A 27519-nucleotide genomic window follows, 5' to 3' on the forward strand; every position below is an offset into this window, starting at 1 on the left:
GATCTCATTGGCTGATATATATTAAGTGGTTGCGTGACAGGTGCATGGATTTGATTTTAATCCTCATGTTATTTTGCTGCAACCCAACAAGCTCAACTCAGCTTACTGTTGTTCCCAGACTGCTATCTTGGGTACCATCAAGGTGTGTGGTAATAATACCTGCAATTTAAGGCCTTAGAGGAAATTCATTAATGGTGCATACTGTGTAAATGGCCCCTACTATGACCGCTCTGGCAAATTTAAATATGTATCAGAAATCTTACAGAGACAGTCATCATAACTAAACTCCACCCAGTCCATGTGTTGTCCATGTGCAGAACTGTATCATCTGATTTCAATGTGTGCTGGTTAAGTGCTTATAGTGTGAGAATCATTTCCATATGCATGCGCTACACTCACCATGGGAAGTTCAGTTAGCAAGAGTGATAACTAGCGACTTGGAATGCATAATTGGTGTGTTTGCTAATACGCTCCCTTTATATGGAACATTCTTTTTCTTTCACAATGAGGCACACCATGATGGGCAATTTTTTCACACAATGTTCTACTCACAAACATCTTGCCTGCAGAAATGTCCTGGGCTTTCAAATCCTTTTCATGAACAAAAACCCAGATAACCTTCATGCATGAACACTTTTACTGCTGGAAACCTACATTTCCATGTAATCAGATTATAGGGATGGAAAGGTTTCTGCAAGCCTCTGGAGAGTGTGCTTCCCTGCTTTATGTTGACATTCTGTCAAGTCACTGGAAAGTTGCTGTAGATTCTTACCTCAGTAAACATGACAGTTCCCAATGTCCACTGAATTTCTCTTTGTTTAAATGGATTGTGACTCTAGAGTTTGCCTACTCGTATTCCTATTGTTAATGTTATTCTTATTCTCATTGTCACAATTGGGTTCCGCCCATTCAGTACGTCCGGATTTGTTCCTTTTTTGATCACCCAGTTTTGGACTTTTTACTGTGGGTGAGTCTCAATAGAAGTGTATTTTTGAGATGAAGACACAGGAGACAGTGGTACTTTCAGTGTCTTTCTTTTAATTCTCAAACTCAAGTACAGCGTCGAGGAGAACCAGCAGGACACTCCTCTTCCAACGATGCTCTATCTTCTCATGACCTCACAGGATTCCACAGATCGAGAAGACTCAAGCGTTGGAACACCGTGAGCTCATAAGCTGGCACAAGCTTACAACAAAACACTACCTCTTACCCACAAAATTACCACAAAACAATAGGAAGGTTACAGAACCTTAATATGCAAAGAGAAGTTAAAAAAACAAAAAAGAAAAACAAGATAACAAGCGCTACCATGGTGTCATAACAGGATATGTAACACCAAGGACATAAACACTAAGGTCGACATATGTGTGTGACAATTCTCCAAATGCTTGGGTTTGACGCATGTTCTACCAGCTCTAATGACCTCAACACCTTTGGTTTCACTACAATTTCCAGTGACATTAACACTTTTAGTGTTGCTACAATTTCCTAGACCCACACAACTCTCCTCTGTAACTTTGAAATTAGAACAACCAACAGAGGTAGTCTTGGAAGACATAAGACTTGCAGGGGTGAAAGACTCCTGGAATGAATCACTAGAAGATGACTGGGCTCCAGCACCAATAACTAAATGTGATACCCTATCCCTGGTAACCAAGGATGACTCAGAAGAAAAGGCACCTCGAGAGGAGGGACTATCCCCAATCCACTCGTACCTCAACGGTTGAGCTTTAACTTCTGCATCACGTCCAGTACCTTTGACACTCACAGCCATTTCCTTGCCCGTAAATATAGAAATTCTATTGGCATGCAACACCTTGCCATCACTGAGCAAAGCAGGATTGCCCATGACTTTGATAACCTTAAGAGGAGCAGAAAACTTACTTTCACCCTTACATGTCAACCTTCCGTTCTTAACTTTGACGGTGTCTCCAACACATAAATGCACCTTCTTGGTCCCATTGGACTGATCATGCTGGTGCTTCACTCAGCTCCTGAGGAGGATTGGGGAGGCTGAAGTGGCTACATTAATCAGCTGCCACACTACCAGCAATGAGGCTGCCCAAGCCCACTAAACAAAGGAGGGAGCCCAGACCTCTGGAGCCAACACAAAAAGGCCAACACAAAAGGTGCTCCCCTTAAAAATCTTAGTTAGGAAGACCCTGGCAGTGATGCCAGAGAAGGGCAGTGCTGAGGCCACCAGAGGAGAAGTGATTAGTGACTCTTGGATGACTCCATTTTGATCTGCCCCAGCAAGCTGTGCAAGAGGGTTGGGACAGGGGTGAAGAGGTGAGGTGGCATCCTAGGCTTGGCCAGGGGTACCTGGCTCTTGGAAACCTCTATTTCCCTTTAAAAGCTCTTGCACAATGGGGAAAATCTCTCTTGCCTGGGATTTTTCTGCACTTTGCTGCTGGACCCTGAGACTTCCATGTAAACCTGGAATAGTGAGGCTGACCCCTTACACCTTCTTGGGACCAGTGGGGGGAAAGCCAAGGACTTTTGCACCCAAAAACAAAGACCAGGTGGAAGGCTGTCGCAGGGAGTCAGGAGAATCAGCTCGCTGAGGACTGCACCGCTTTGGAGGTAAAGACATCTGCTGCAACTACCCTTGGTGGCTAGAGCTCGCCACCAGGAGTAATATGAGCCCAAGATCATCAAATTTGGCCAAACGAGGCCAAGTATGGCATTCTAAAGTTTGACGACTGTTGACCCTTCCGGAAACCCCAGGCTTTTGGTGCAGGATTTATTTATCTAATGTTTCCTAGGGAAGGGGTGTGTATGGACCCCCTTTCCACATTATCCCTCTGGCTCAGGGACCCCTACCCCTGAGTCATTTTGATAATGGGGTGAGTGCGGGACCCAATCCCGACCCCAGAGTGCCAAAAGGGTGGGGGGAGTACCATCAAGGGGATGGGCCTTCCCCGCCTCCCATTCCTATGTCTGGGGGAGTTGGCAGCCACCACTGTGAGTGCCTGCCTGCTGGAGCAGGCAGGAAAGAGACTGCCGGTGGGGAGCCAGTCGGGCAGCCAGGGGGGGGGCTTTCTGAGCTTCCCCACCACGAGGAGCATGCAAGGGTGCCCAAATGTCACCGGACACCCCAAGACTTAGGAAAATCAAAAGGAAAAGCTCTGTGACTCTCCCCAGCATAGCAGGAGATGCTCCATAATGTCCTGCGGGGCTCTTCAGCACTTGTGTTTGTCCCCCTATGGTGGCCCCCAAAACGGGCAGGGGGGATCACCAATGTTAAAAAGGTGGGGGCTAGAGTGCAGCAGCTCCTCCCAAGGAATTTTTATAAAAGTAAAGACCCTGGGCCTCATTACGATGGTGGTCGGCCCACCATTGTTTTGGGCTTGAGACTGTCTGGCTAGGAGTCTGCGGTCCTAAAAGACCAATTATGATACGACCGCCTGCAGTGGATCTTAAACATTCCTTTTTCTGTTGTGGGTCCCAGCACAAACTGCAATGGAAAAAGGGATGTTTTTGAACTATGCCTGGCATGCAGTGCATCGATGTTTGGGGGGGCGCCGCATATGCTCCCAGGCCACATTGCAGAGGCCTACGGGGATGGGGGCCCTGCTAGGGTCCAACAAAGTCCCTTTCCGTCTACCTTTACATGGCGGTCAGACCACCATGTAAAGGCAGAGGGAAATGGACATTGTAATCCTTACGGCAGTGCCTGTGCAGGCAGCGCTCTTATTGTAGGGATTATGGTCCGACCGCTGCCCGACAAGCTCCTTCAGCTTGTCGGGGGCAGCTGGTTTTCACAACACCCAATGTTCTCCGACTGCCGGTATCCTAATCTGTCCGTCGTACCGCTGCCTCACATGTCGTACTGACTGCCACCAATTGCCTTTTGTTGGCGATCTCCCCAACATCATAATTAGGCCCACTATGTCTGCAGGGGTTAGGAATCCTGGACCTTCCAGAAATTATTCACTGTTTTTAGCATACTGCCAACGCTGGAAACTCAGCTCTGCAGCTTGGAGTGCAGTGCCCTCTGGAGGCTTGTTCTATGGCTGTGTTTATGGTGGCCTGAAAAAGTTAAAGATGGACAATGCTGAGCAGGTCTATGATTGCAATGTAAAGTAATTAAATTGTGATGCCCCCAAGGGGCTTCTTTTAATATTGCATTTTTATGGTCAGGAAAGTTTATAAAAAAGGTACACAGACACGTTTTACTCATTTTAAATGCTATATTGAAATTATAATGTTGACAGTGATTATGGATTGCAGTGCATGTGCTTTATTAACTGTAATAAGTGTGTTTACCCATGATTCTTGTTGTTAGTGATTGCATTTACACACAAAATGATGTCTTCAACATGTGGTTTGCCACCCTGGAAACCATGACCAATCCAATAGCCTTACTTTGTGTGACCTCTTTAGGGGGTCAAAGGTGATTATGTGATGCCATCTCTAGAAGGTTCCCTCTCACAATGAAATTATTTGTAAATGACTGCATAGTATTTAGTAGTGTGTTAGTAATAAATGTACTTATCCTTTATCTAAGGAAAAAGCTCTGACAATTCATTATTGGGTGTCATTATTGCGTGTCAGTGAATGGTGCTTCCTAAGCATACCACACCATGTTACATTTTATTGCAAAGGCATTTAGTGACTTTTTCATGGACACTTTTGGGGTTAGGTAGAGTGTAGGAAACCGCCTCTCTGTACAGTGTACTAAAGTGAAGTAGCTATGTGTGAGAAATCCCCCAAAAGACAGAAAGAAGTAAAAGTAGATAATGCTAACTCTCTTTTGGCAGTAGTGTGATCGAGCAGTTAGGCTTATCAGAGGGTAGTGTCAAGCATTTGTTACAATTACGGAGGCAATAAATGAGACACACACTCATGAATAAATACAAGACCAATTTATAAAAATGCCATTGATTTTTATATCATTTTTAAGATCAAGAGCACAATTCTAAGGTGAGTTCTTTCCGAGATATGATTTTTCAAAGTTCGTACATATATATCACTTCTCTGTGCAATTATGCGCCATAGGAAACAATAGGGAAAAAGCTGAAAAATGCAAAGAAATTCAGGCAATGCTTTCACAAAGTTCACCTTCTTGTTTTAGGTTGATGTCGGAACCAGGCCCAAAGTTCCAGCAGGAGAAGTTCGAGAGCATCCCAGATAGCCCGGAGCAGAGGTGCTGAGGTCTTGGAAGCTGTTGTGCAAAGACGAATGGGGGCAATTTGAAAATGCATTGCACACTGGGACTTATTCGTCAGTCCAGTGGGTATCCTTCGAGAGAGGAGGTTTCAAGGGCTTGCTTCTGGTGCTTTAAGAGTCCGTAGTGGACTCTTCTTCTTGATATTTGCTGTTGAGGGTCCGGTACCCCTGGTATTGGTATGCCACGGCTCCGTTAGGTCCTGTTGTCTTCAAACTTGGTGGGGGAGAAAGATCTAACTTTTTATTGCATCAGCGCTGCTTCAAGGTCATTGAGGAGCAACACGTCGACAAACCAGACTTCACAGGATTGGTGCCTGTGGTGTGCAGGGGAGTGATACCTTCACTCCAAGGGAGATTCACTGTGATTTGTTGAAGGCTGGAGGTGCTCCAGAGTTCTTGTAGTCCTTCTAGGTTTCCGGACGATGCAGCAGCGATTGGCGAGTCCTGAGAGCAGCAGGCAGGTTTGGTGCCTTTTTCTTCTGCAGCAAGGCTTCAGCTCTTGAGCAGTGAGTCTTCTTTGTCCCAGTCTTCTCTTGTCTGTTGAATCTGATCTTCAGGTCTCGGGTGCCACCTAAATACTGAATTTAGGGACGTTACAAGGGGAGACAGATTGCTGCCAATGGGCTACTTACCTTTAGGGTGCCAACACCCTCTAGTGACCACTTCCTGTGTCCTAGCCCTGATGGGAGGTTGTCTCACCATTCCAAGATGGTGGAGAATCAGGGTAGGGGTTCACCTCACCTGCCCAGCCTTTGGAGTGGTTTAGTCTAAGTGAGGACCCTCCTCCTAATCTAACTAATTTCCCTACCTTTCCTCCCACGAAAAGTGGAGCAGGTAAGGGGGCTTACCCCACTATCAGTGGTGTCCTGGGTTGGATTCCAAAGGCAGCATTGTCTTTGAACCTTTTCGTCCAGGAAGGCCATCGTGTCCTGGAGGAGGTGTGGAGCACCTCTGCCCATAGCACACTTGTTCTGTCCTCTGAGAGCACTGACTCTCACCCCATGAAGTCAGAAACCGGTCTCTTAGTGGCAGGCTGGCGAAAACAAGCCAGGAACCACACCAGTGCTTTGGTAGGTTTTCAGGGGACCCTCTGAAAGGGTCTCCTATCTGAATGTATTAATAAATCCAACACTGGCAACAGTAAGGATTTATTAAGAAAAGATGTTTGGTACCAAACACCTTGGAAATCAGTGAAGCCATCATGGAGCTAGGAATCTTGTGATGACAAGTATCCAGCCCATGTACTCTTTATGGCTTCCCTGAGGACGTACAGCATCTCAGAATGGACTGGACATTTGCAGGAGCAGATCCACTCATGCTGACATGCCCACACATAGGCTATAGTGCACCCTGCCTTAGGGCTAAAGGTCTGCAGTAGGGGTGACTTACCCATATCCCATGCATTTTATGGGAGGCTTGGCACACAGGGCTGTGTGCTATGTCAACTCTTCAGATTTCTCAGCACCAAGACTTGCAGCCTGCAATGGCAGAGTGCATAGCCTTGGTGAGGGGCCCTGTCATGGCACAGCCAGTGCTGCAGCCCCAGAGGACCCTCTTCAGGACCCATGCCATTGCTGAAGTTGTGCCAATCGTGGTACAGTTTTGAGGGAAAGAGATCTGGCTCTGGGAACCTGGTTAGCAGGGACCCAGTTCACTTACAGTTCAAAATGTCATCAGAAATCAGGAAAACAGTGGGAGTTAACCATGTAAAAAAGGCACTTTTCTACACAGAGGGCCTTGAAAGTGGCCCAGGCATTGCCACAAGAGAAAGGAGTGTCCCCAGGGCATAAGTGATCAGACTGTTGGGTATCTTACCATGTGGAATTGTCACTGCAGGATTCTGAATAATTCAAGAGAGTAGATTAGATGTGCCATCAAACTGAGGCTGAGGGTGATGTGTAGTGTAACCAAGAGTTTGCAGTTACTTTGACAACTACTAATGTATCTTTTAGGTAGCATAGTGGGTCAGAGAAGGCAAACAAAATAGTGGGAACTTGTGACCACTGATCTTGTTTGGTTCACAAGTCTTTTTGTCAAATTAGATAGTGATGTCTAGGTTTTGAATGTTGAGGCTTGATGTGAGGGGTTGTCCTAGGATGGGAGGCGGATTGAGTTTGACATGGAAGTGACTGATTAATTTGGGGCAGAGAGAATTTGAGGCAGTTTGTGGTTATTCATGTTTCAAAAGCATGCTTCATTTTTCCATGGTTTGGTGGTGCTGGTGATGTTTAGGAATAGGAAAGAATACAACGGAGATTTGAGGGGATTCCACAAGTGATATGTTATGATTCAGGTAAGAAGGGCACCAGCTTGAACGACTAACAATGGCAAACCAGGAAAGAGGCAAATCAGGGGAAGAAAAAAGTGTACTCTGATGTGCTCACTCAAACACTCCTCTTATTACTCATTTTCCTCAATCACTCAGGCACTCGCTCACACATTTGTGCACTTGTTTACTCACCACTGTGTTCCCTCACTACCACTTAATCACATCAAAGAAGTAGAACCTACCTAAGTATGTATTTTTTCAAAATAAAAATCGATCTTGAATGAATCTATCTGATATACAGACCAGCACTCATGATGTGGAACATGATCCCTTACATTATCTTCACTCAAAGATATAAGGTCTCTCAACACAACTTTGCAAAAAAACCAAAGCTGGCTGACATGTAAACACCTCAAACTGAACGTTCTCAAAACAGAATTCCTCCTTATTGCCTCACCCAAACACCCACCAGACATCGCAGATAGGATGAAACAACTTACAACTTTTAACTGCCTACCACACATCATAGACTCAACAAGATCTCTGGGAATAACGCTCGACCAGAACGTTAGCATGCAGGAGCACATCAGCTCCATGACCAAAGGAGCTAACTTCCAAATGAACATCTCAAGAGAAATGAAACCTTTCATTTCCTGTGATGGCTTCAAGTCAGCTGTTCAAGCACTAGTGATTACCAAATTGGACAATGGGAGTGCAACCCTCGGCAAGCTTCCCAGATGTAAGCTTGCGCAAATAAGGGCCTTTCTTAACTCTGCTGCTAGAATCATCACAGGATCCAAAAGATAAACTTACATCGCTCCTGATCTGAAATCTTTAAACTGGCTCCCATATGAGGCAAGGATTCACTGAAAAAAGCCTGCAAGACCCACAAAGCCATACGCTTCAACACCTTGACTTGCCTTGCACAAAAATTGGAGCTATTGGGTGGCTTTAGAGCTTCTAGAGGTAATAGCACCCTACTGCTGAAACCACCGAAATGCTACAAAAAGAAAATATATAATCTAAAATTCTCAGGTATTGCACCAAGAATCCGGAATGCCCTACCCCTGAAATCAGACTGAACCCCTCAACTGCTTCATTCAAGAAAGAAGTTAAAGTAATACTGATGAATATATTTCTGACATAGGATCTCCGCTGCCATACACTATGTATCCCATTAGACTCGCATGCATGCTTATCCCTCGCTTATGGTCGCTCTTGAGGCTTCTCTCACAACATTTTCCGTCCTAGATAATTATGTTATTCTGTATATTCTATATCTCATTTAACACTGGAAAGTGCTCTGATAACCCCAAGGGTCATGTTTGTGCTATATACAACTTTATAAATAAATTAAAATATGGTATTTGCAATAAAGAATACTACAGGAGAGGCAGAAGAAGACAAGCTACCTAGTTAAAAGGGAAACCAACATTAACTTACCCATATTGGTCAACCAGGCCCAAAGGAGTAACATATCATGTACATGTAAAAATGCTAACACCTACTTCTACTTATGAAAAATTTTACATGAGGAAAATGAGTTTGAATTGGCAGGCAGCATGCTGAGGCAGAGGGATAGCAAAGGGCAGGCTTCTTGACATGAAGTTGAGGTGTTCCTAGTTACTACAGGTGATTCAGGTTGACTGATGTGCTTACTCCATTAAATAACCTCAGGAATAAACAGGAACATGGTTCCGCCAAAGACAAAGGTCATAAAAGATTTCAAACCGTGCTTCTGCGACAGCAAACCAATCCAGGAAGTCAGAAGCACAAGTTAATCCACTTATAAAAAAATGGTCAACGTTTAGGCCACTGGTGAAGAATTTCCTCCTGATTGTGATTTTCTGCCCTCGCAATGAGGGTTAACCATGGCAGTTGGTGTTGTGCGCATTGATTTCCACCATTTTGTTAGGAATGTGCTTCCGCACCTTGAGGCAGCCAGTCAGGTGACACGGGCAGTTTAAGCACTGCAGTGAACACTTTCTGCTCTCTGCTGAAGGGCAGCCGGTCATGCTTTTTGCCTCTCAGCCATGTAATAAGTCACCCTTCTTTCACTTTCTACCTAATAAGTCACTGTTTGCTTTATTCAGTTTGGGTGTTCTGAGCTGGTGCTGTGTGAATCACCTAAAAGTTCCACAAAATAAATATATTAACCTTTAACTTGAGTTGTGGAGGTAGGCAATGGGATCCCCTCCCTGCCTGGTCCCCGCCTCTCTTTGATATTAGAAGGTACTGCGATTGGCCAACACTCAAGGTAGTCTTAGCTCACAATTGTGAACTGATTGCTTGCTGACGGCTTAACTGGGAGTGTGCTCCTGCTCACCAGTATCTCTCTTGTCTTTCGCCCCTGTACTCCCAATCTTCACTCTCACCCCTCTGTCCTATCCCCACCCAGCCATAGCCTATTTCAAAGGTACATGTAACCTACTACACCTACAGATGCTTAAGCAGTATATCTGCCAGAATACATGTTCACATTATGGAGGTGTATGTACAAGGGGATAGCGCCACCAGAACATCACTTTTACCAACGTCCTGGTAGTGCCTTGCCCTTCTCCATACTTGTAAAGCGGCATTAAGCACTTTTTGTGGCTTACCGCCGCCTTGTAAATACGGCCCCTTTACACACATCATTTTGCGTGAAAGGGGTGTGTAATGGGTGCTGCTGTGGGCGTTCCACTGCAGCACTCATTACTTTTTGATGTTGCCCCAGATTTACAAGGATCTGTAAATTTGAGGCAGCGCCCAAAACTAATGCCATGCAATAGCATGCGTTAGAATGGCGAAACTAGGAGGAATACTTCTATTTCTCCTCGTTTTTGCTTTTTCTATATGTACTGCATTCTGCAGCATACATAAAATGTTCAAACACCATTAATTATTGTTTATGTGCAGGAAGGGACACTTTCCTGCACACAAACAATGATTCCCTGAAATGCAGGCACCCTTATACTATGGTACAAAGGTGCCTGCATTGACGCTAGGCAGCTATTTTTGGCGCAAGCGAGGGGGAAAACACAGTGGTGCACCCTGTTGTTAGAAATACGGCGCATCCCTGCATTTTGGAAATGTCGGAATGCAGAGCTGACAAATTTGGTTCAGCTCCACACTCTGGGCCATATGTATCATGCAAATTCGCAACCGCAAAGGCCGAAATTCGCAGAATTTCGGCCTTTGCAAATGCGAATTTTCTAAATGGAATATATGAAGCAAAACTGGTGAAAAATAAGGAATCGCAAAATTTGCGATTCCTTATTTTGCAATTGCAATTAAGGAATCGCAAATTTTGTGATTCCTTAAATGCAATGTATGTAGCAAAAAAAATTAGCAAAACGCCCTTAAGGAATCGCAAATTACCACCAACTTCTAATTGGTGGTAAGTTGCGAATTCCTTGAAAAATGCACATTTTTGAATTTTTCAAAGTGCCATGTGACGCACATACATGCCCTTAGGGCATGTATGTGCGCCACATGGGCACCCATGCATATTTCAGGGGTGCAACAGGGTGTCCTTTGGACACCCCTGCACCCTTGAAATTATTCTCAATTTTGCGATTAGCAAATTGCGAATCGCAAATTGAGAATAACTTCCCATTCATTCCTATGGGCCTCTTGGCCCATAGAAATGAATGGGAAAGTATTCCTTAATTGCGATTCGCAATTTGCTAATCGCAATTAAGGAATTCTAAGGAATCGCAAAAAAAATGCGATTTTGTACATACATGCCCATTTGCGATGCTCAAATAGCGATTTCTTAAAAATCGCTATTTGAGAATCGCAAATGGGTATCTTGATACATATGGCCCTTAGACATTTACTTATAAATATGCCCCAATATGTACTGAGACATCAAGAGATGTCATTTTATGTATTTTAGTCCCCATGTTGATAGTAGATTTCGATGCCATATTTCCGAGAAAGCGTTTTCACTTTTTATGTCCTCTGAACGCTGAATATGTTTATGTCTGTTCCATGTTATATGCAGTTGAAATAATGAAAAAGAAATCCATATAAATACGAACAAACACAGACTATTTTGTAGTATTGGCTGTAGATCACTGTGATTTTATGCCTTACTTTTATTGTGTGCTATGCCTGTCTGTAGCATTAATTAGTGGAGCCACCCTCCGTAAACTGTCGTCCTCCCCTGAAAATTTATTTTCAGAAAATCCAGGTTTGAAAGACCTGCCAGTAATACTGGGAATAACGGTTACAATTCCGGCCAATTCGTAATGAGAACCTCAATGTCAGAAATTGAATCTCCCTCCGCGAAAAAGAGTGCTTTCCACCTGCACTAACAGAGAAAGAGTCTGCAGAATTCCACTGAACATAGAGAAAAAAAAATGTTGGCCCACTGCAAATGACAGCCGCTGGATCCCAGGTAAAACAAACACATTTTACTGAATAAATAAAACTACTATCTGAAACCAACAGACCAATAAATAGCAAGCAACCAAACTCAAGATGCGACTCAAATCAAGTAGCTTCTTCTCCATAGCAGTTCACTAGATGTGCAGACACCCAAGACCCAACAAATGAACGCACTTGTGATTGGTCCACTGAACTTTCCTCTTGGACTCTCAGGTGTATAGCACCAATGTTCCCAAAATGTCCTCGCCCAATACCACCCACATTTTTTCTTTCTACCCTTCAGGTCAGGGCCGGACTGGGAACAGAAACCGGCCTTGGCAAACTGCTCAGCAGCAACCCCACTGGGGTGAGCGGGAGTGCAGCCGAGCAGTTTGCGAGGGTTGGTTTCGGCCAATTTTGTTACCGGGGGCCGATATTGCCGACCCCTGGAAGCAAAAACGGCCCCTCTAGGGCCCAAAACTGCCCCCCACCCTAGCGGCCTACTGGGGAAACACCCGGTGCCCGCTATGGCCAGTCCGGCCCTGCTTCAGGTGCAATTGATTTTTTGGGAGTGTTCGTGGATGTTCTTGTGTCATAAATGCTTAGGGCCTGATTTAGGGCTTGGTGAATGGGATACTCCATCACAAACATGACAACTAGCCCGTCTGCTGTATTACAAGTGCATTATATCATGTGACTTGTTTAATACGACAGTCAGAATATTTTTCACATTTGTGAGTCTCCCATCCTCCAACCTACATCAGGCCCTCACTTTTAATGTATCTGTTCCTCTCTGTACTCCAATCTTTTGTCAACTCATTCCCCAGCCGACCAACTGCATGACAATTCTTTTTCTTCCTACTATCTGCTTTAGTGGTGGCTGATGAACTTTGAAAGTGGAGGGGCGTTCTGTTTATCTCAGCAGGCTCGAAATTTGGCAGCCATGGAAGGCAGATGACGTGTGCCAGGCCTCTAGGACAAACGCTTGACAAGGCGAACTTGTACTCACCGTTTTCAGCTTGGGCACAGTGTTTCTCCCAGATGTATCTCTCTGGCCTGGCTGCAGCTAGTTGAAGGAAGGAGGGAAATACGAACCCAGCACAAGCAGTACTTCAAATCCTGCCTCCTATTCTCATAGGCTGACAGTGTCACGGGTCAGCCAGTCAGAAGAAGAGGCAGGATCCTAGAAGGATGTTCTGAGCTACGTCATAAATCCGAGCGAGCTGAGTATTTGACAGAAGCCCTGGAAAAACAGCTACTTTATGTTGCGCCTGCTTACCCTCACCACTGCGTCACAGACTCATGCTGCGCATGCGAAATTTGGGCGGTATTGAAGTCATCCTCCACATATGCTCAGCATGTGTTTGTACACGGCTGTGCTGCACTGCTACCAGACTGAACAGTATAAGTGCTGCAGCCTCAGACCAGCCCTTCAATCTCCTTCTCCTTCCTCTGAGATTGGCGGTGCTCCGCCCCCTACGCCCTCATGCGGGAACCGCACCTGATCTGCTGCCTGAACCTGGGTACTATGCCTGGTGCTTGCGATCTATCCAACCACTGATGTAGCTGTATGGGCTATCAGTGATGGAAAAAGTGAGTTGTCACCTTATTGGAGGATGTGCGTGTCTTCTGTTGCTTTCCATTCACCTAATTTGTGTTCAATTACTCATCACCATTACCACGTGTATGCTAGGCTGCCTTACCTCGGCCTCCATTCCTAACAATCACACCCACTAAGACCTCAATCCTCTCGTTCCTTTACTGCCAACTACCTCATTTGTTTCATCAATTAGTGCCACATCTTGTTTGCAGGTCTGGTGGTGACTTCATGTCATTAATTCTTCCAAAAAATGCAATAAAAAGTATAGAGAAAGAAAATGGGCTTTGGTCCAACCTCCTTCAGGCATTGACTTTTATGCGCTTTTCATTGTTTGCCATTGCCTGGATGACCTGAGGAGATGGTTACATAGTCTCCTTTGTGTTCCTAACAGTTTTGGTTGAAAGGGAATAAAGCATTCCTTTTGCTAAACTGTAGATACAACATGAGGTATAGCTTGTCATTAAAAGCCAGTAGTTGTTCTTTTAAGTAGTTAGTATCCAGATACAAGGACATTTTAATTGCTAATTACTGGGTTTTTTGGGTGCCTTAACCTGTTTTAAAAGCGGAACAAAAGGGGGTGGTAATGGACGAAGCATCTGAACCAATCAAACACTCACACCAAGTCACAGTTCGGTCACAGTTCGGGCTGGACTGTTCCCATGAGGCACAGGGTCAGACTGATTTGCATATAGCCATGTCTGAACTGGGGTGGCAGAGTGGGCTAAAGAACGGTGATGGATTAAACCCAGATCTGTTGACTGGGTGTGAGTGTTTGATTGATTCAGATGCTCCGTCCATCACCACCCACTTTTGTACCGCTTTTAACCTGTTTTAAAGACACAGTGCTGTCCATTAGTAGCCCTTTTGCATTCATGTGTTTTACTTTTTTGTCTTTCTAACATATTATTGCACTTGCTTCTGGAAAAAGTCAGTGAAAGTGCTAATCCTTTGTCAAAAGAAACTTCTAAGGACCATTTTTCAGTGTATGCTTTTTAGGCGCACTGCACACAATCCAAACTTCACCTTCTGCCTTCTTTTCATAGCACTCTTCTTTGAGTTTACAGCTTAACACTGAAAATGCAGCTCATTCAGCTAAGTGGCCCAGCTTCCTCCTTCCATATTGTTGAAGCCCAAGATGTTGCCTCGTTATGGGGTTTTCTTTTTAAGTGAGGACGGCATACACAGTATCTCAGCTATCACCGAATGCTACCCCGAAAAAAGGCAGACCTATTGGTTTTGTCAATGCTATTTGGGCAGGGGCAATTTTATTCTGCCCACATTTGCCAGTGGTGTATGCCATTTTAAATTTCTGGATGATTGGCTGCTTTAATCTTGGTTATTATTTAATACTACTATTAAAAACATCAACAACAGCAATAATAAAAATTACCATTTATACAGAACACCTCAGATTACCCTTTTAAATTCTATTTCTTTTTAGATTTTCTTTTATTCTTTTTCCCTTTATCTATATTTATTGGTTTACTCATGAATGATACTTTGTTTTCTAATGCATTGTACTGCCAATACGATAGGATGGATTTAAGAGGTGTCCAAATACATAATTTGAAACTAATACTTTCCTAGCCCTTTAGACAACTGTTAGTATCATCCAACTCCGTGGTACTCATTTTTATGAATCCTGGGTTGAGAAAAGGCTACAGTAAGTCACCCAAGCTAGCTTTCAAACCTATAGCTTGCAGGAAATATACAGAATTGTGAATAAAGTGCGTAACCTATTGAACTCTACAAATCAAATTGCATCTTTTGACTAAATCTAAATTTTCCTCTTTTTAATTGTAATATTACATATTTATTGTTAAAAGAAATAGAGGAAAGACTACTTGAAATTACATTAACACGTGCTAGTAGTTATTACATGTCATTTCTCAATGACCGTTCTAACGAGCCTGTCTTTATAGCAGCACTAAGCTCTTGCATTTATCCCCACTCGATTTGTTAGTATAATTTGCCCCCAGGCGCGCATATCATGGACGCAAACGCTTGTGGTCCAGACTGCACACCAAGAATGCACTTACCATAGTACAAACACGTTCCACGCTGAGCTATAAACATACAAATATTTCACTTCCTCTGCAGCTGAATTTAAGTGATGTCAGCCGCCCCTTCGCTCACATCCCTTTCTTCGCTTCCCGCCATTTCAAAACACTCCGCTCTTTAGATTAACAAACGTCAGGAAATGTGAAGGCTGGGGAGCCAGGGATGAGAAAAACAGCCGAAACCCACTCTGCATAAACATCTGGCTAGTTCCAGCAGCTCATTCTCACCGGTGCGTGCTGGGCCAATGTATTTCTAGGAATGCCACGTCCTGTTGCTTCCTGGATCCTATTAGATAAGTTCAAAGTCTGGCCTCTTACTAATCTTCAATAAGTACCGAGACCATCATTACCTGCTGGCCACCTCTTTGATTGGATAAAGGGTATCGTTACAATTTGGATGTGACGGTACCCCATTAAATTAGCAAGGGTGACATGAGTGGAGCAACAAAGGCCCCGATGCCCACGCAGTGTGGGTGGCCCAAGGTCCAGGGGTCCCCCTCAGAACAGTACTGTGTCCTGCAAGCTCCTGAGTGAGTTCAGAGGGGCCCCCTCTATGTACTTTGCAGAAAGCACCCCACCCCCACATTTTGTTGGGCTACTGGGAGACATGGACCCTGCTGCAAGCAAGGAAACTGACCCCTTTGAATGCTGTTGGGGTAGTAAAATACAGCAATTATCAGGGTTCAGTGGACCCCTTAGGGCACTGGGATCTGGTGCCACTGCACCTGCTGAACCAAAGGTAGTTACGCCCTTGACCTCCCCACCCCCCATTTACGTGTTTTACCAGGTGTGGCAAAACACCAGATAAATCCTACTGAATTTCCGTGTACTTTTTAGTCCTGCTCGAAGCAGGAGGATAATGTGAATGGAAAAGGACATTGACTCAGAGGCAACATGCAAAATTGGACCGGTAATTGTGGGTCCAACATATTTTCCTAAATTCTGAGCCTTGACGGTCATGATGCCCGGTAACAAGGGGGAAACCTGACTGGAATCAGTACCTCTGGCCCTGGTATCTCCTTCTCTAATTATTGGGCATTTCTTAATGAGGCTTAGAGAGTGGTGTAGTGATTACTGGTGAAGGAATTCCTCTTGATTATGATTTTCCTACCTCAGAATTAGGACTAATCATGGAAATTGGTGGTTTGCGCACTGATTTCCACCATTTTTCTTTCATTCGAAACATTTTCCCTGTTCAACCGTTTGCCATATTTTTCTGGCAAAATGTCAACAGGGAAACCACCGGTTGTGCACGTTTACCCACTGAGTTTGTAATTTCAGTTCAGGCACCAACTGGAGTTTGTGCTCAAATTGGCATTGTCAACTTGTAATGATACCTTTATTAACCCCTTCGTTGCTTATGACGGAACGGTTCCGTCATCAGCGTCAGTTGGGCTGTGCTGATGATGAAACCGTTCCGTCATGACCACACCCGTTTTACGAATCTTCAGCACAACGCGAAAATTCGCGCCGCGCTGAAGAGGTTAACTTACAAGTACTGGAATAATGTGAAAAGTAACAGTTCAGCTCCAGAAAACCAGTGAAGGGCTACTATCAGGATTGTCCTACTAGGCGAATCTGTGTTTGATCTGGGACATATATGGAATGCACACCTATTTATTGGATGTTTAGGCTCTATATGAAACTAGTTTGTTATTTAAAATATTACTAATTAAAGCACACATCTGGTCATCGCCCCACAATCACATGAAATGAGTGGCACTCTATTTAGTAACTTGTACACTGAATTGGTGCCTCCGTGCACTTCTATGTCCCACCCACTCCAACCACACTGCTTTCCCCACAGCCAAGGAAGACAAAATATATACTGGGAATAGGGAGATACTGTGAAGTGCACAAATGAACACAGACCACTTTGGTAGATGTGGCTTCTGTTTATTAAATTTTGGAAAAGGTGATGGACAGAGTTTCTGAATGATGCAGAATACTCCTACCCAGTCAAGAGATCAGGGCTTGATCCATCACCGTTTTTTAGCTCACTGCACCATCCCAGCTTCAGAACCTGGCTATATGCAAATTAGTCTGTTCCTGTCCCAGTGCATGATGGGAACAGGGCAAACCAAACTACCAAGCCAATTCTTATACTGGGAAGGAGATAAGCTACCGGGGACCGGTTTCTGGCATTTCAGCCGTCGTCGGCCCGGCTTGCTTGAATCTTGTGATGGATCAAGCCCTGATCTCTTGACTGGGTAGGAGTATTCTGCATCATTCAGAAACTCTGTCCATCACCTTTTCCAAAATTTTCTGTTTATTAAATGCAGCCTGAGCAGAGACTTTATCCACATTCAAGTCCCAGCAACTGACAGCTTGAAACACAACACATTCCATCATAGAAACCACCTCACATTCTAGACCCCTACATCACCCATGGATACAGAACACCACATCAACCTATGAGACAGTGTTCAATGTTTAATGATGAGCACATCAAGCATCCTTAAGGTGTTATGCAGCAACTCCAAGTGAAGATTCGCAAAAGAGAAGTAAAACATTCACAATCAAGACACTTACAGCACTAACAAGAATGTTCCTGCTACTCTCTTGGGCTAAATTGCGATTGGGTCTCCTACAAAATAAAAATAAACCATGCGATTTAGAGTTCCTGTAATGCAATGCTTTATCCAGACGCGACTCACGAAACTTCTTGAAGAAGAAAGTGTTTTTAATTACAGAGAATGACCACAAACATTGACTTAGGGCTTTCTTTCATTTCCCTAATGACAGATCCAGGTTTTTCTTCTGAACTTAAAAAGTACCCTGACCAGGAGAATGCCTTGTTATTGTCTCCTATTATATCAGACTTCCTTGCAAACAGTAGCAACAGGAGAACCTGACATGGATTTGGTCTCTGATGTATACATTGTCTCACACACACACCCCTTTTCATTTTGATCTGGGCAGTGCATGCACTGTTTGATAACCCATCTCTAATTGATGGATGACATTGATTGATTGAGCCATATAAAGCTCCACAGTTTGAGGCTTCTGTTGGGTTTGATAACTGCCTTGCCACTTATGGTTATGCAACTGAAGAACAGTACCACTTTGCCTGAACATTAATTGTCATACCAACTGGAGTCCTAATATGGACTATGACTTTGAATGTTTATTTACTCACTATTGGTACATCTTTATGTTTTATATGATCCCTACTATTTGTTACAAATGATAAGCATGTTTATATGCTTAATGACAATTAGCACAATAGGGACTCAGAGATCCTGTGCAGTTTGGATTAGGGATGGGCCTAAAGAAGCTTAAAGACACATCACTTTAACCATATCAATAGGGAATTCTAACACGTTGAGAATATATAATGCAATAATTTGTAATATGAAAGAAATGACACGGAACCTGGTGGAAGAATAGATGACTGACTTGGGTGAGGCATAAGAATCAGATTGGGAGGAGGAACGTGATCCTCTGGGAGAGATAGCCATACAGTCTAAACTGAAATTGGTCCAACTCAGTGTATGTCATCATAGATCTGAGCTGTTTCATTTGTGCCTCACTGGAGACTCAATATGTTTCAGGTGTCATTGGAACTGATGTAACTTTCACCATACATTACGGGATTGTGATGCTGTGTGGAAATTCTGGACCAGGGTGATTGCTGAGCTAAAGGTTTGGGATGCAGCTGTGCCTGCGATTAGCCACCATTGCATTTAGGGGTACAAGGATCTACCCAGACATAAAGATATCTAGAACTGTGTGCCCAGGGGCCGGTATTGGAAATATGAGATAATGAAAGATGTTGGGACAGTAAACTGACCCAAATGTACAGATTGGGTTTGAGTTGTAGCGTGGTGCATGGGCATGCAAAGACATGTATATAAGGGATGGGAGTTACCCCAAAAAGTGAGTGAGGATCTGGGCCTCTTTGTAGGATGTTTACATATGTATTGATGGGGACCACAGTAAACTTGGAGCCAAGATTACCACCTCACTCATGGTCAGTACAGACACTTTTTCAAGTCCTGGAATGTCGTGTGGTTACCCAATGCTTTCGGATGTTGTAGTCTTGTTTTGCTTCCATTGAACTAATTACCTAACATCAATAACATGTTGGTACAAAATTGGGTACAGGAGATAATGTTTGTGTATTGGATGAAGTGATCCTTCTACTTGGACCTCAGAAGAAATGTGGTATGGGAAAACAGATATATTGTTAGACTTTATCGAGCTATGGTGTTTCAAAGGTTGGGTCTGGAATGGAGAGGAAATGTCCTAGTGGGTGGATAAAGTGTATTGACACTGTGTGACATACATGTTTGCTATGCTTTAGTCTCCTCAAAACATTTTAATGGAATTATTTGATTACTCAAAAAATACCTAGTTTTTACAAATTGAATATTTTTACATGATGCTGTAATGCTCTGCATGCTTCTGTTGGAGACCATCACACTGCGATCAGGCATGATACTACTACAAGTGGAGGCGACCTTTCAGTTTGAGCAGCCTAGGAGCACTTTAAAGTTTCTTCCAGGAAAATTATATGGCACTTGGTTTGGCTTATTACTGGATCTGCCTCTTTAGTCACTAATGAATTTAGGCACATAATAAGCCACCATGCATAGATTTAACTATTCATACAGCATTGAGCATAAACATTTCTACAAGGTAAACATCAAGCATACAGTCATGAAATTAAAAGTTAAATAAGTACAAAATTAGAGTTGGCAACACAATATGCAAGAATTCTCACAAAGCAAATCTACCTCAAGGGCACAGTCACAGTGGTATTCAACACGACACCACTTGCCTAGTATAGTAATCAATGAGAATCCATGTGGAAGGTCCTCCCTTCTGCCATTAACATAATGTGATTACTCTCAAGTATCTACTGGCTCTAACTGATGCTTTTCAGAAGAAATAAGTCATGATACTGCCCTTGTCATAAAATTTAAGAAGAAACAGATGTGACTAATGAGATCTGACATACGTTTCCCCAATTAACCAGTCTTTATCATTGTCTTGTCACCACACTCAACTCAGACTTAGGGACCAATTCCGATGTGGTTAGGAATGGCTCCGACCCTCGGTTGGAGCCATCCTAACCGCCTCAGAGTCACCGATTCGGATTCTTTTCTGACCAAGCCATTCCAGTAGACTCAGTCGGGAAGCAATCTGACTCCGTTTTCGGATTGGCTTCCAACAGGCTCTCCGTCCGCCATCCAGAAACCCTTCAGTACTCCCCCGGGCGGCTCTTTCCTGCCGAGGGAGTACGATGGCAGTTTTCCACTGCCTTTCTGTGTCTGCCTAGCCGGCACCTATGGTGCCCCCTGTTGATCCCTGCACCCGGTGGCAGGCACCTTGGGGTGCCTGCCACGGGGTGCAGGGATGAACTGCACTTCTGCTGTTTCAATGAGAGCATGCATTCCATTCGGAATCCTACTTGCAGGTCTGGAACCGACGACAAGAGGTAGATCTGTTCCAGTTCCTGACCGATGTCGGACGGACTCCGGTCCGTCCGACATCGGAACGCCCCTTAGTGTACTTTGCTTAAGCTTTCCTGCATGTCAATCATCGGGCACACACTCCAGAAAATACAAAGATGTACAAAATGACAGTTGCCAAAACAATTTATAACCCCTCCTAAGAGGTATTTAACAAACATTATCAAACTGCAAATCTTCTTCATCCATAATTTGTTATAGGGGGTGAACAGCAGCTAAATCTGTGGCTATTGTGATAATGTTTGAGAATCCTTGTAGCACAATGCTTGTCTACAGGAGTCAACAGTTTGAGAACAATCCACTCTTAAAGACCTATTGGCTTTAACAAATGCTTTCCACAAAAAATAAGCCAGGCAACACCTTTTGTCATAACTTTTCATAATAAACAGGTCAGACCTGTGGAATCTGATATAACGTTTCCCAATAGAGCAATCAGTCCTATAGTTTTTATCAGTGGCTTGTCACCATAAAAACTCAAACCTATGGATGGTATTGAGCACAAGCTTTGTCGCAACGCTACGATCAGCATGGAGCCATAAAATTACAAATATGTAAAAAGCTACAGCTGCCAAACAATATATGGTCCACATCAACTTGTATAATGAGGATTTTCAAGCAACAACTCTATCTCTTTGGTCTGTTGTTGTAGTTACCCACACCAAAGGCCTGGCCTACTATGGTAAACTCCAAGAGTCCATGCACGATTCCTGTCTACTGTCTTTAACTCAGAGCATTCACCCTTAAAGGCCTATTGACTTCGGCATATGCTTTTTACAATTAATAAGCCAGGTTTCCTGCCTTTGCTCTAATTTTTCATAATAAATAGATCAGTCGCACAGCAGCTGAAATAATTTTTCCAAATGAATCAATCAGGCCCATAATCTTAGAGTCATCAATAAAGACAATCTCATTGAGTGAATGTCTACCAGACTCCTTCAGCCACAAATCCTCCACGTTTGAAATGTGTACTACTCAATTGCAGGTCAGCTAGCAAACACGCCTCAGAATTATTCAACCTAGTTCAACACAATGATCTGGAGATCATCCTCCTTACTGAATCCTGGCTAAATCCAGTCTCCACTCCTATTTTGGACCTTCTTGTACCTCCTCCTCATGACATAATTAGGCTAGACAGAGTTAGGAAGCATGGAGGGGGCCTAGCCTGCATTCATAGGAACACACTCTCAATTTCCCACATAGAGTCCTCTCCGCCCTCTGCCTGTGAATATCTGTGTCTCAACATCGCAAGTAACAACCGGCCGGTCTGCAAACTTCACACCTTTTATCACCCTCCGGGAGACAACCTCCCCTTCATTGAACAGCTAATGGAGATTATCTTCAGTAATGTCGACTGAGCCATGTCCCGAATCTTTCTTGGCGATTTCAATCTCCACTGATCTAATCCTAATGACCAAGCGGTTACCTGCCCTAAAGACTTTTTGAAGGATCATGAACTTAAGCAACACTGTGACCAACCAACACACAACAAAGGTGAAACTTTAGAGCACATTATCTCGATAGGCAGTCCATTACGTTCGAATCCATTACCCCTTGGGATTGGTCAGACCACTACTGCATTCTCTTCTATATCAACATGGTGGTGAAGTTGAGGAAGGCTCATACAACAAAATCTAAGATCTGGAAAAGGAATTTCAGATCAATAAACCCAGTTGAATTAGCTGCCCACTATAAAACTGCCCTCTTCTCCCAAGCCGATTTGGGTGGTGTTCAGATACTCACCAACACTTACAACTCGGCCATCTCTAACATATTGGATGACATTGCACCACTTCAACTAAAAAATACCTCAACAAAAAATCCAAACCATAGTACAACCACAATCTGAAAATGGAACGACGCAACCTTAGGGCAGCTGAACGAGCCTGGAAGTCAAATCCCTCCTTGGAACACCTAAAATTCCTTAGAGATGTCAGGAGTATTCACAAAAAGCAAGTCAAGTGCGCTAAGGCAGATTACTTCAGACAACGACTTGATCAAGCCGTGAATCGCCCCAAGAATCTCTTCGAACTGGTCAAACAACAACCAACTGCGGTTACAAATCACTCTGTCTCCAATGTCAGTCCACCATCTGGCGATGAATTTTCTGCTTTCTTCATTGAGAAATCAAGACTCATCTCTAGTGAACTTGCCTCCAAGAAGACTTTACTGCCAGCTTCTGGGTCCGCTCCATCTCATGTCACAGTAAAGCCCATCTTACAAGCCTGATCATCAAGAACAAGGCCTCTTGGAGCACCTTTACCCCACTCAGTGTTAAAGACATCAACAGGATTCTTTAGAACATCAATCCATCCAACCACTTCATTGACCCGTTGCCCCCGACTGTCTTTGAAGAGATCAAGAATGTTCTCATCCCCACATGGACAAGGATAGTAAACGCTTCTCTATCCCAAGGCACAATCCCAGACGGTCTAAAAGCAGCACAGGTATCACCCATACTAAAAAAAACAACCACTGAGAAATCTGATCTCAAATATTTACGCCCCATATCTAACATCCCCACTCCAGCTAAATTGCTCGGAAAATGTGTACAATCCCAACTGTGTGCTCACATGGAAAATTTCCAACTCCTTAACCAACATCAATCAGGCTTTCGGAAGGGGCACAGCACAGAATCGGCACTCACGCACTTTATGGACGACATATTAAATACACTTGATCAAAATTACTCCTGCCTCCTGGTCCTCCTTGAACTTTCCTCCGCATTCGACACAGTTAATCACAACAACCTCCTTTCCACTCTGAAGAACAGGATGGGATTCTCGGGTCTGGTGCTACAATGGTTCTCCTCCTTCCTCCACCACAGAACACAAGAGTTAAGGCGAACCACTCCCTCTCCAGTACTCATGGGTGTCCCCCAAGGGTCTGCCTTCTCTCCTAACCTTTTCAACCTCTGTTTGTAACCTCTTGCTAATTCTCTAATTGACATAACATTCCCTTCCACATGTACGCTGACGACACACAACTTTACCTGAAAATGTAATCCCTGGATAACATCATCTCACTCAACTCTACCTTAATGTCTACTCAAAACTGGTCACCTCGAATAGGTTTGGTGGTCTCGAAGATGTAGACTGACTCCCAAGGCAAGCAGTTTTTCAAGAAGTGGAAAGGGCCCCTTCACCCCTGGCCCTAGGGACCTCAGAATCCTTATCCTTGACGATAGAATCTACTGTCATTAACCCCCCAGCTCCAGAAGAAATGCTACATGCTCTGTCAAAAGAGGGGGGATCGAACATCTTAAGCACTCTAGAAACTCTAGAAGTAGTTCAGCAGCTGGACACACCCCTTATGACTCCCTTGTCACCCATTCAGAATGCTCCAGCAGATGGGAAGCGGACCGCTGTAGCAAGGGCTCTCAACCAACAACAGAATGAGCCCCCGCAAAGGTTTAATAGAGCGGCTGCAGTGGTGGCAGGTCTTGAGTCTATTCCGGCTGTATCTATCAATCCATCAAGGCGGATTACCCCAGGCAAACCTCTGATAAAGATTCTAAGTTGGAATGTGGCAGGGCTCGCCCGCAACTTTGACATCCCAGAGTGGAACGCTTTTGTGGACCCTTTTAACATCTGTCTCTTGCAAGAAACCTGGTGCCTAGAACCCAGGCACAGAGTGGGTTTTACAACTTACTTCGTTCCAGCTTCCCAACAACATGGTTGCAAAGGTCGCCCGTCTGGCGGCCTTCTTATATGGGTTAGCATTGCACTGGGTTTAAGTGTAAGCCAAAAGACCACTCAATCTCCTGACCTTCAGAGGATAACCATACACTGTCAGGGGGGTAGGAAGCTAGAAGTGTTTAACCTCTATTTAAGGGGGGCCAGGGGAGGGGTATCATCGCTATCCTCCACAGGACTACACAGCGAACTAGACGCTTGCAGTATTGACTCCTATGTTCTCCTCGCAGGCGATTTCAATTGCTGCTTCGAGCCACTGGCTAGGGAGGACATTTTGGACACTTGGGATGATGATACAAGGAGAGGTATCCCCACCCTGACCCTAGATCCGATTAAAAAATGGACGCAGAGTGCAATAGACATCAACGCACTCTGTATGGAACACGACCTGAGAGCAACTAATGATCGATCCAAATCAGACCTTAAGGGTGCGCACACTTATAACAGGGTGGGACACACCTCCAGGATAGACTATATCATGTTGAACCACAACCTATGGCCATTTCATCATGACATGGAAGTCATATCGTCTTGCAACAGCGTCCACAATTCTTTATCCTTAACCCTCATTCCGCCTTGGCACGATAGAAACCCAGTCAAGGCCGTCCACACGTGGAAAACATCCCATGAACTAGTACCCTCAAACTGTGGCAGGCGGCTAAAATGGGCTAAAGTAGCAGCGGATGAGGGAAGGATGGCGCAAGCAAGGACCATAATGACTGCGGTGGGGCCGCGTCTCGACGCCTTGGGTATCACCAGTCAACCTGTTTTAACGACATTCACAGAAACTATTGCGGCACTAAGTGAACTGTTTATCATTCCCCAAAACAGGGTGAGGGCTGCAACGAAAGGTGCTTCCAAGGCAAGAGACAAGTGGTATTCCTCTAAATGTCGGGTTGCTAAAGGGGAACTCATTTTTGCGGTGAAGACCAAGGACCCAGGCAATATCAGACTTGCGAGGAAATCATACAAAAAAACTGTAGCCATGGCTAAGGAGGCTCATGTTTACACTTTCTGGAGTGAGTTAATGGAGGCGAGTACTAGAAAAGATTCTAAGGGGTTTTGGGATCTGTTGAGAGCCAGGGACAAGCCCCTTGATGTACAATTCACCTGTAACATTCCTGGTGAGGTCTGGTTTGCCCACTTTTCCAAGCTTTACTCTGTCCCACTAGGTGTATCACTACCAATCATGGGTTTTCTGGCCAGATCTCCAGTTGTCACCACAATTAACGATTGCCCCTTCAGTATTAAGGAAGTAGAAGGGGCAATCAGGCGTATTGTTACCAACAAGGCTGCTGGCCCAGACGGAATTCCTGGTGATCTGTTGAAGGAAAATCCATGTCTGTGGAGTAGACTAATTTCCTCGCTCCTGAACGAGGCTGTGTTGGGGGGTTCTCTTCCTGATTCCTGGAGGGGCGCTGAGGTCGTCCCCATTTTTAAGAAAGGCTGTCGGGACGACCCAGCTAATTATCGCCCAATTAGCCTGCTTGACTCGACACAAAAGGTTGCGGGCAAAGTAGTACTAGGTAGGATATTGCAATGGGCCGAAGAAAACCAGGTTCTGTCAGATTTCCAGGCAGGATTTAGAACAGGGACAGGTACCATCGAGCAGACATTTCGCCTTCTAATGCTGTATTGGAAAGTGGTCGTATTGGGTAGGGGCAGTTTTTATTTAGTCTTTATAGACTTGCGAACTGCCTTTGACCTGGTCCCACGAGCCCAATTGTGGAATGTCCTAGATGGGTTCGGTATCCCCCCTTATTTGTTGGCTTTGCTTATTAAGTTCCATGAAAGCAACTTTGCCCAGATTAGATGGGGTGACCAGGGGGAAAAAACATCTTGCATCCCTGTAGATAGGGGCGTCCGCCAGGGTTGTGTGCTAGCCCCCACTCTGTTTTCACTTTATGTTAACGAAGTGGTGGAGCATCTCCTTCAACAACCATCAGACGCACCTTCCCTGGCTGGCAGAAAAATACCTTCGCTCCTATTTGCGGACGACACCCTTCTAATCTCAAAATCACCAGCAGGCATTCAAAAGTTGCTTTCTAGCTTCAAGGCCTTCTGTGACACCAAGGGCCTGTCTATAAATATAAGCAAAACCAAATTCCTTGTTCTTAACCCCCCCAGGAAATCTGTTATCCCTCCTGTTCTAGACTCAGTCCCACTTGAAAGAGTCTTGACTATCTGGGCATTCGACTCTGTGACACCATGAGTTGGAAGGCACATCACCAAAAGGTCTTTCTGACCCATAAGAGGGTCACAGGGGCCCTGCTTAAAGAACAACGTGCCTCATCTCTTAAACCCATTGGGGCACTATTAGACATCTACAGGGCAAGGGTGGTAAGTGCAGCACTGTATGGTGCGGAACTGTGGGGCGTACAGAGAGTCGACACCTTAACCCACCTCGAAAACAACTTCCATAAAGATCTCATGAAGTTACCCCACAGGACCCCTACACTCCCCCTCTTACTTGATGCAGGTACACGCCCAATATGTGAGCAAGCTAGGCTACGCCCCCTCTTACTATGGGCCAGGTTATGGAATGTTCCAGAACTGTGCAGCTATGCCGATGCCCTAAGTGAACTCCTATCCCTACCGGGCTGGCACAAGGTCAGCTGGCTCAGGCAGGTCAAGCGGCTTCTCCATGAATTGGGTCTAGGAGACGCTTGGGTCAACAGAACAGCACCTCCTAAACAGATGCTCAAGAAGACTTACTGGTTATGGGTGGCTAATGAGAGAAAGTGCAATTCTAAGCAATGTTAATCTGTTGTTGAGTTTCTTTTAATTAAGGAGCTCCCCTATAGAGAACCTTACCTGGACTTAATTCATAACCCGGGCGACAGATCATTGTACTTCAAAATTAGGGGTAGATGTACTTCCCTTAGGGCTGTTAACT

General features: G+C 44.5%; 1 protein-coding gene across 1 annotated transcript in view; it reads right to left on the reverse strand.

Annotated features, from left to right (window-relative positions):
• COL4A2 (collagen type IV alpha 2 chain) overlaps positions 1-27519 on the reverse strand; it is a 656575-nt gene that overhangs the window by 488089 nt on the left and 140967 nt on the right. The gene's annotated exons all lie outside the window — the stretch shown is intronic.

Source organism: Lissotriton vulgaris, chromosome 8 (assembly GCF_964263255.1).
Source record: "Lissotriton vulgaris chromosome 8, aLisVul1.2, whole genome shotgun sequence".
Classification (NCBI taxonomy): Eukaryota; Metazoa; Chordata; class Amphibia; order Caudata; family Salamandridae; genus Lissotriton; species Lissotriton vulgaris.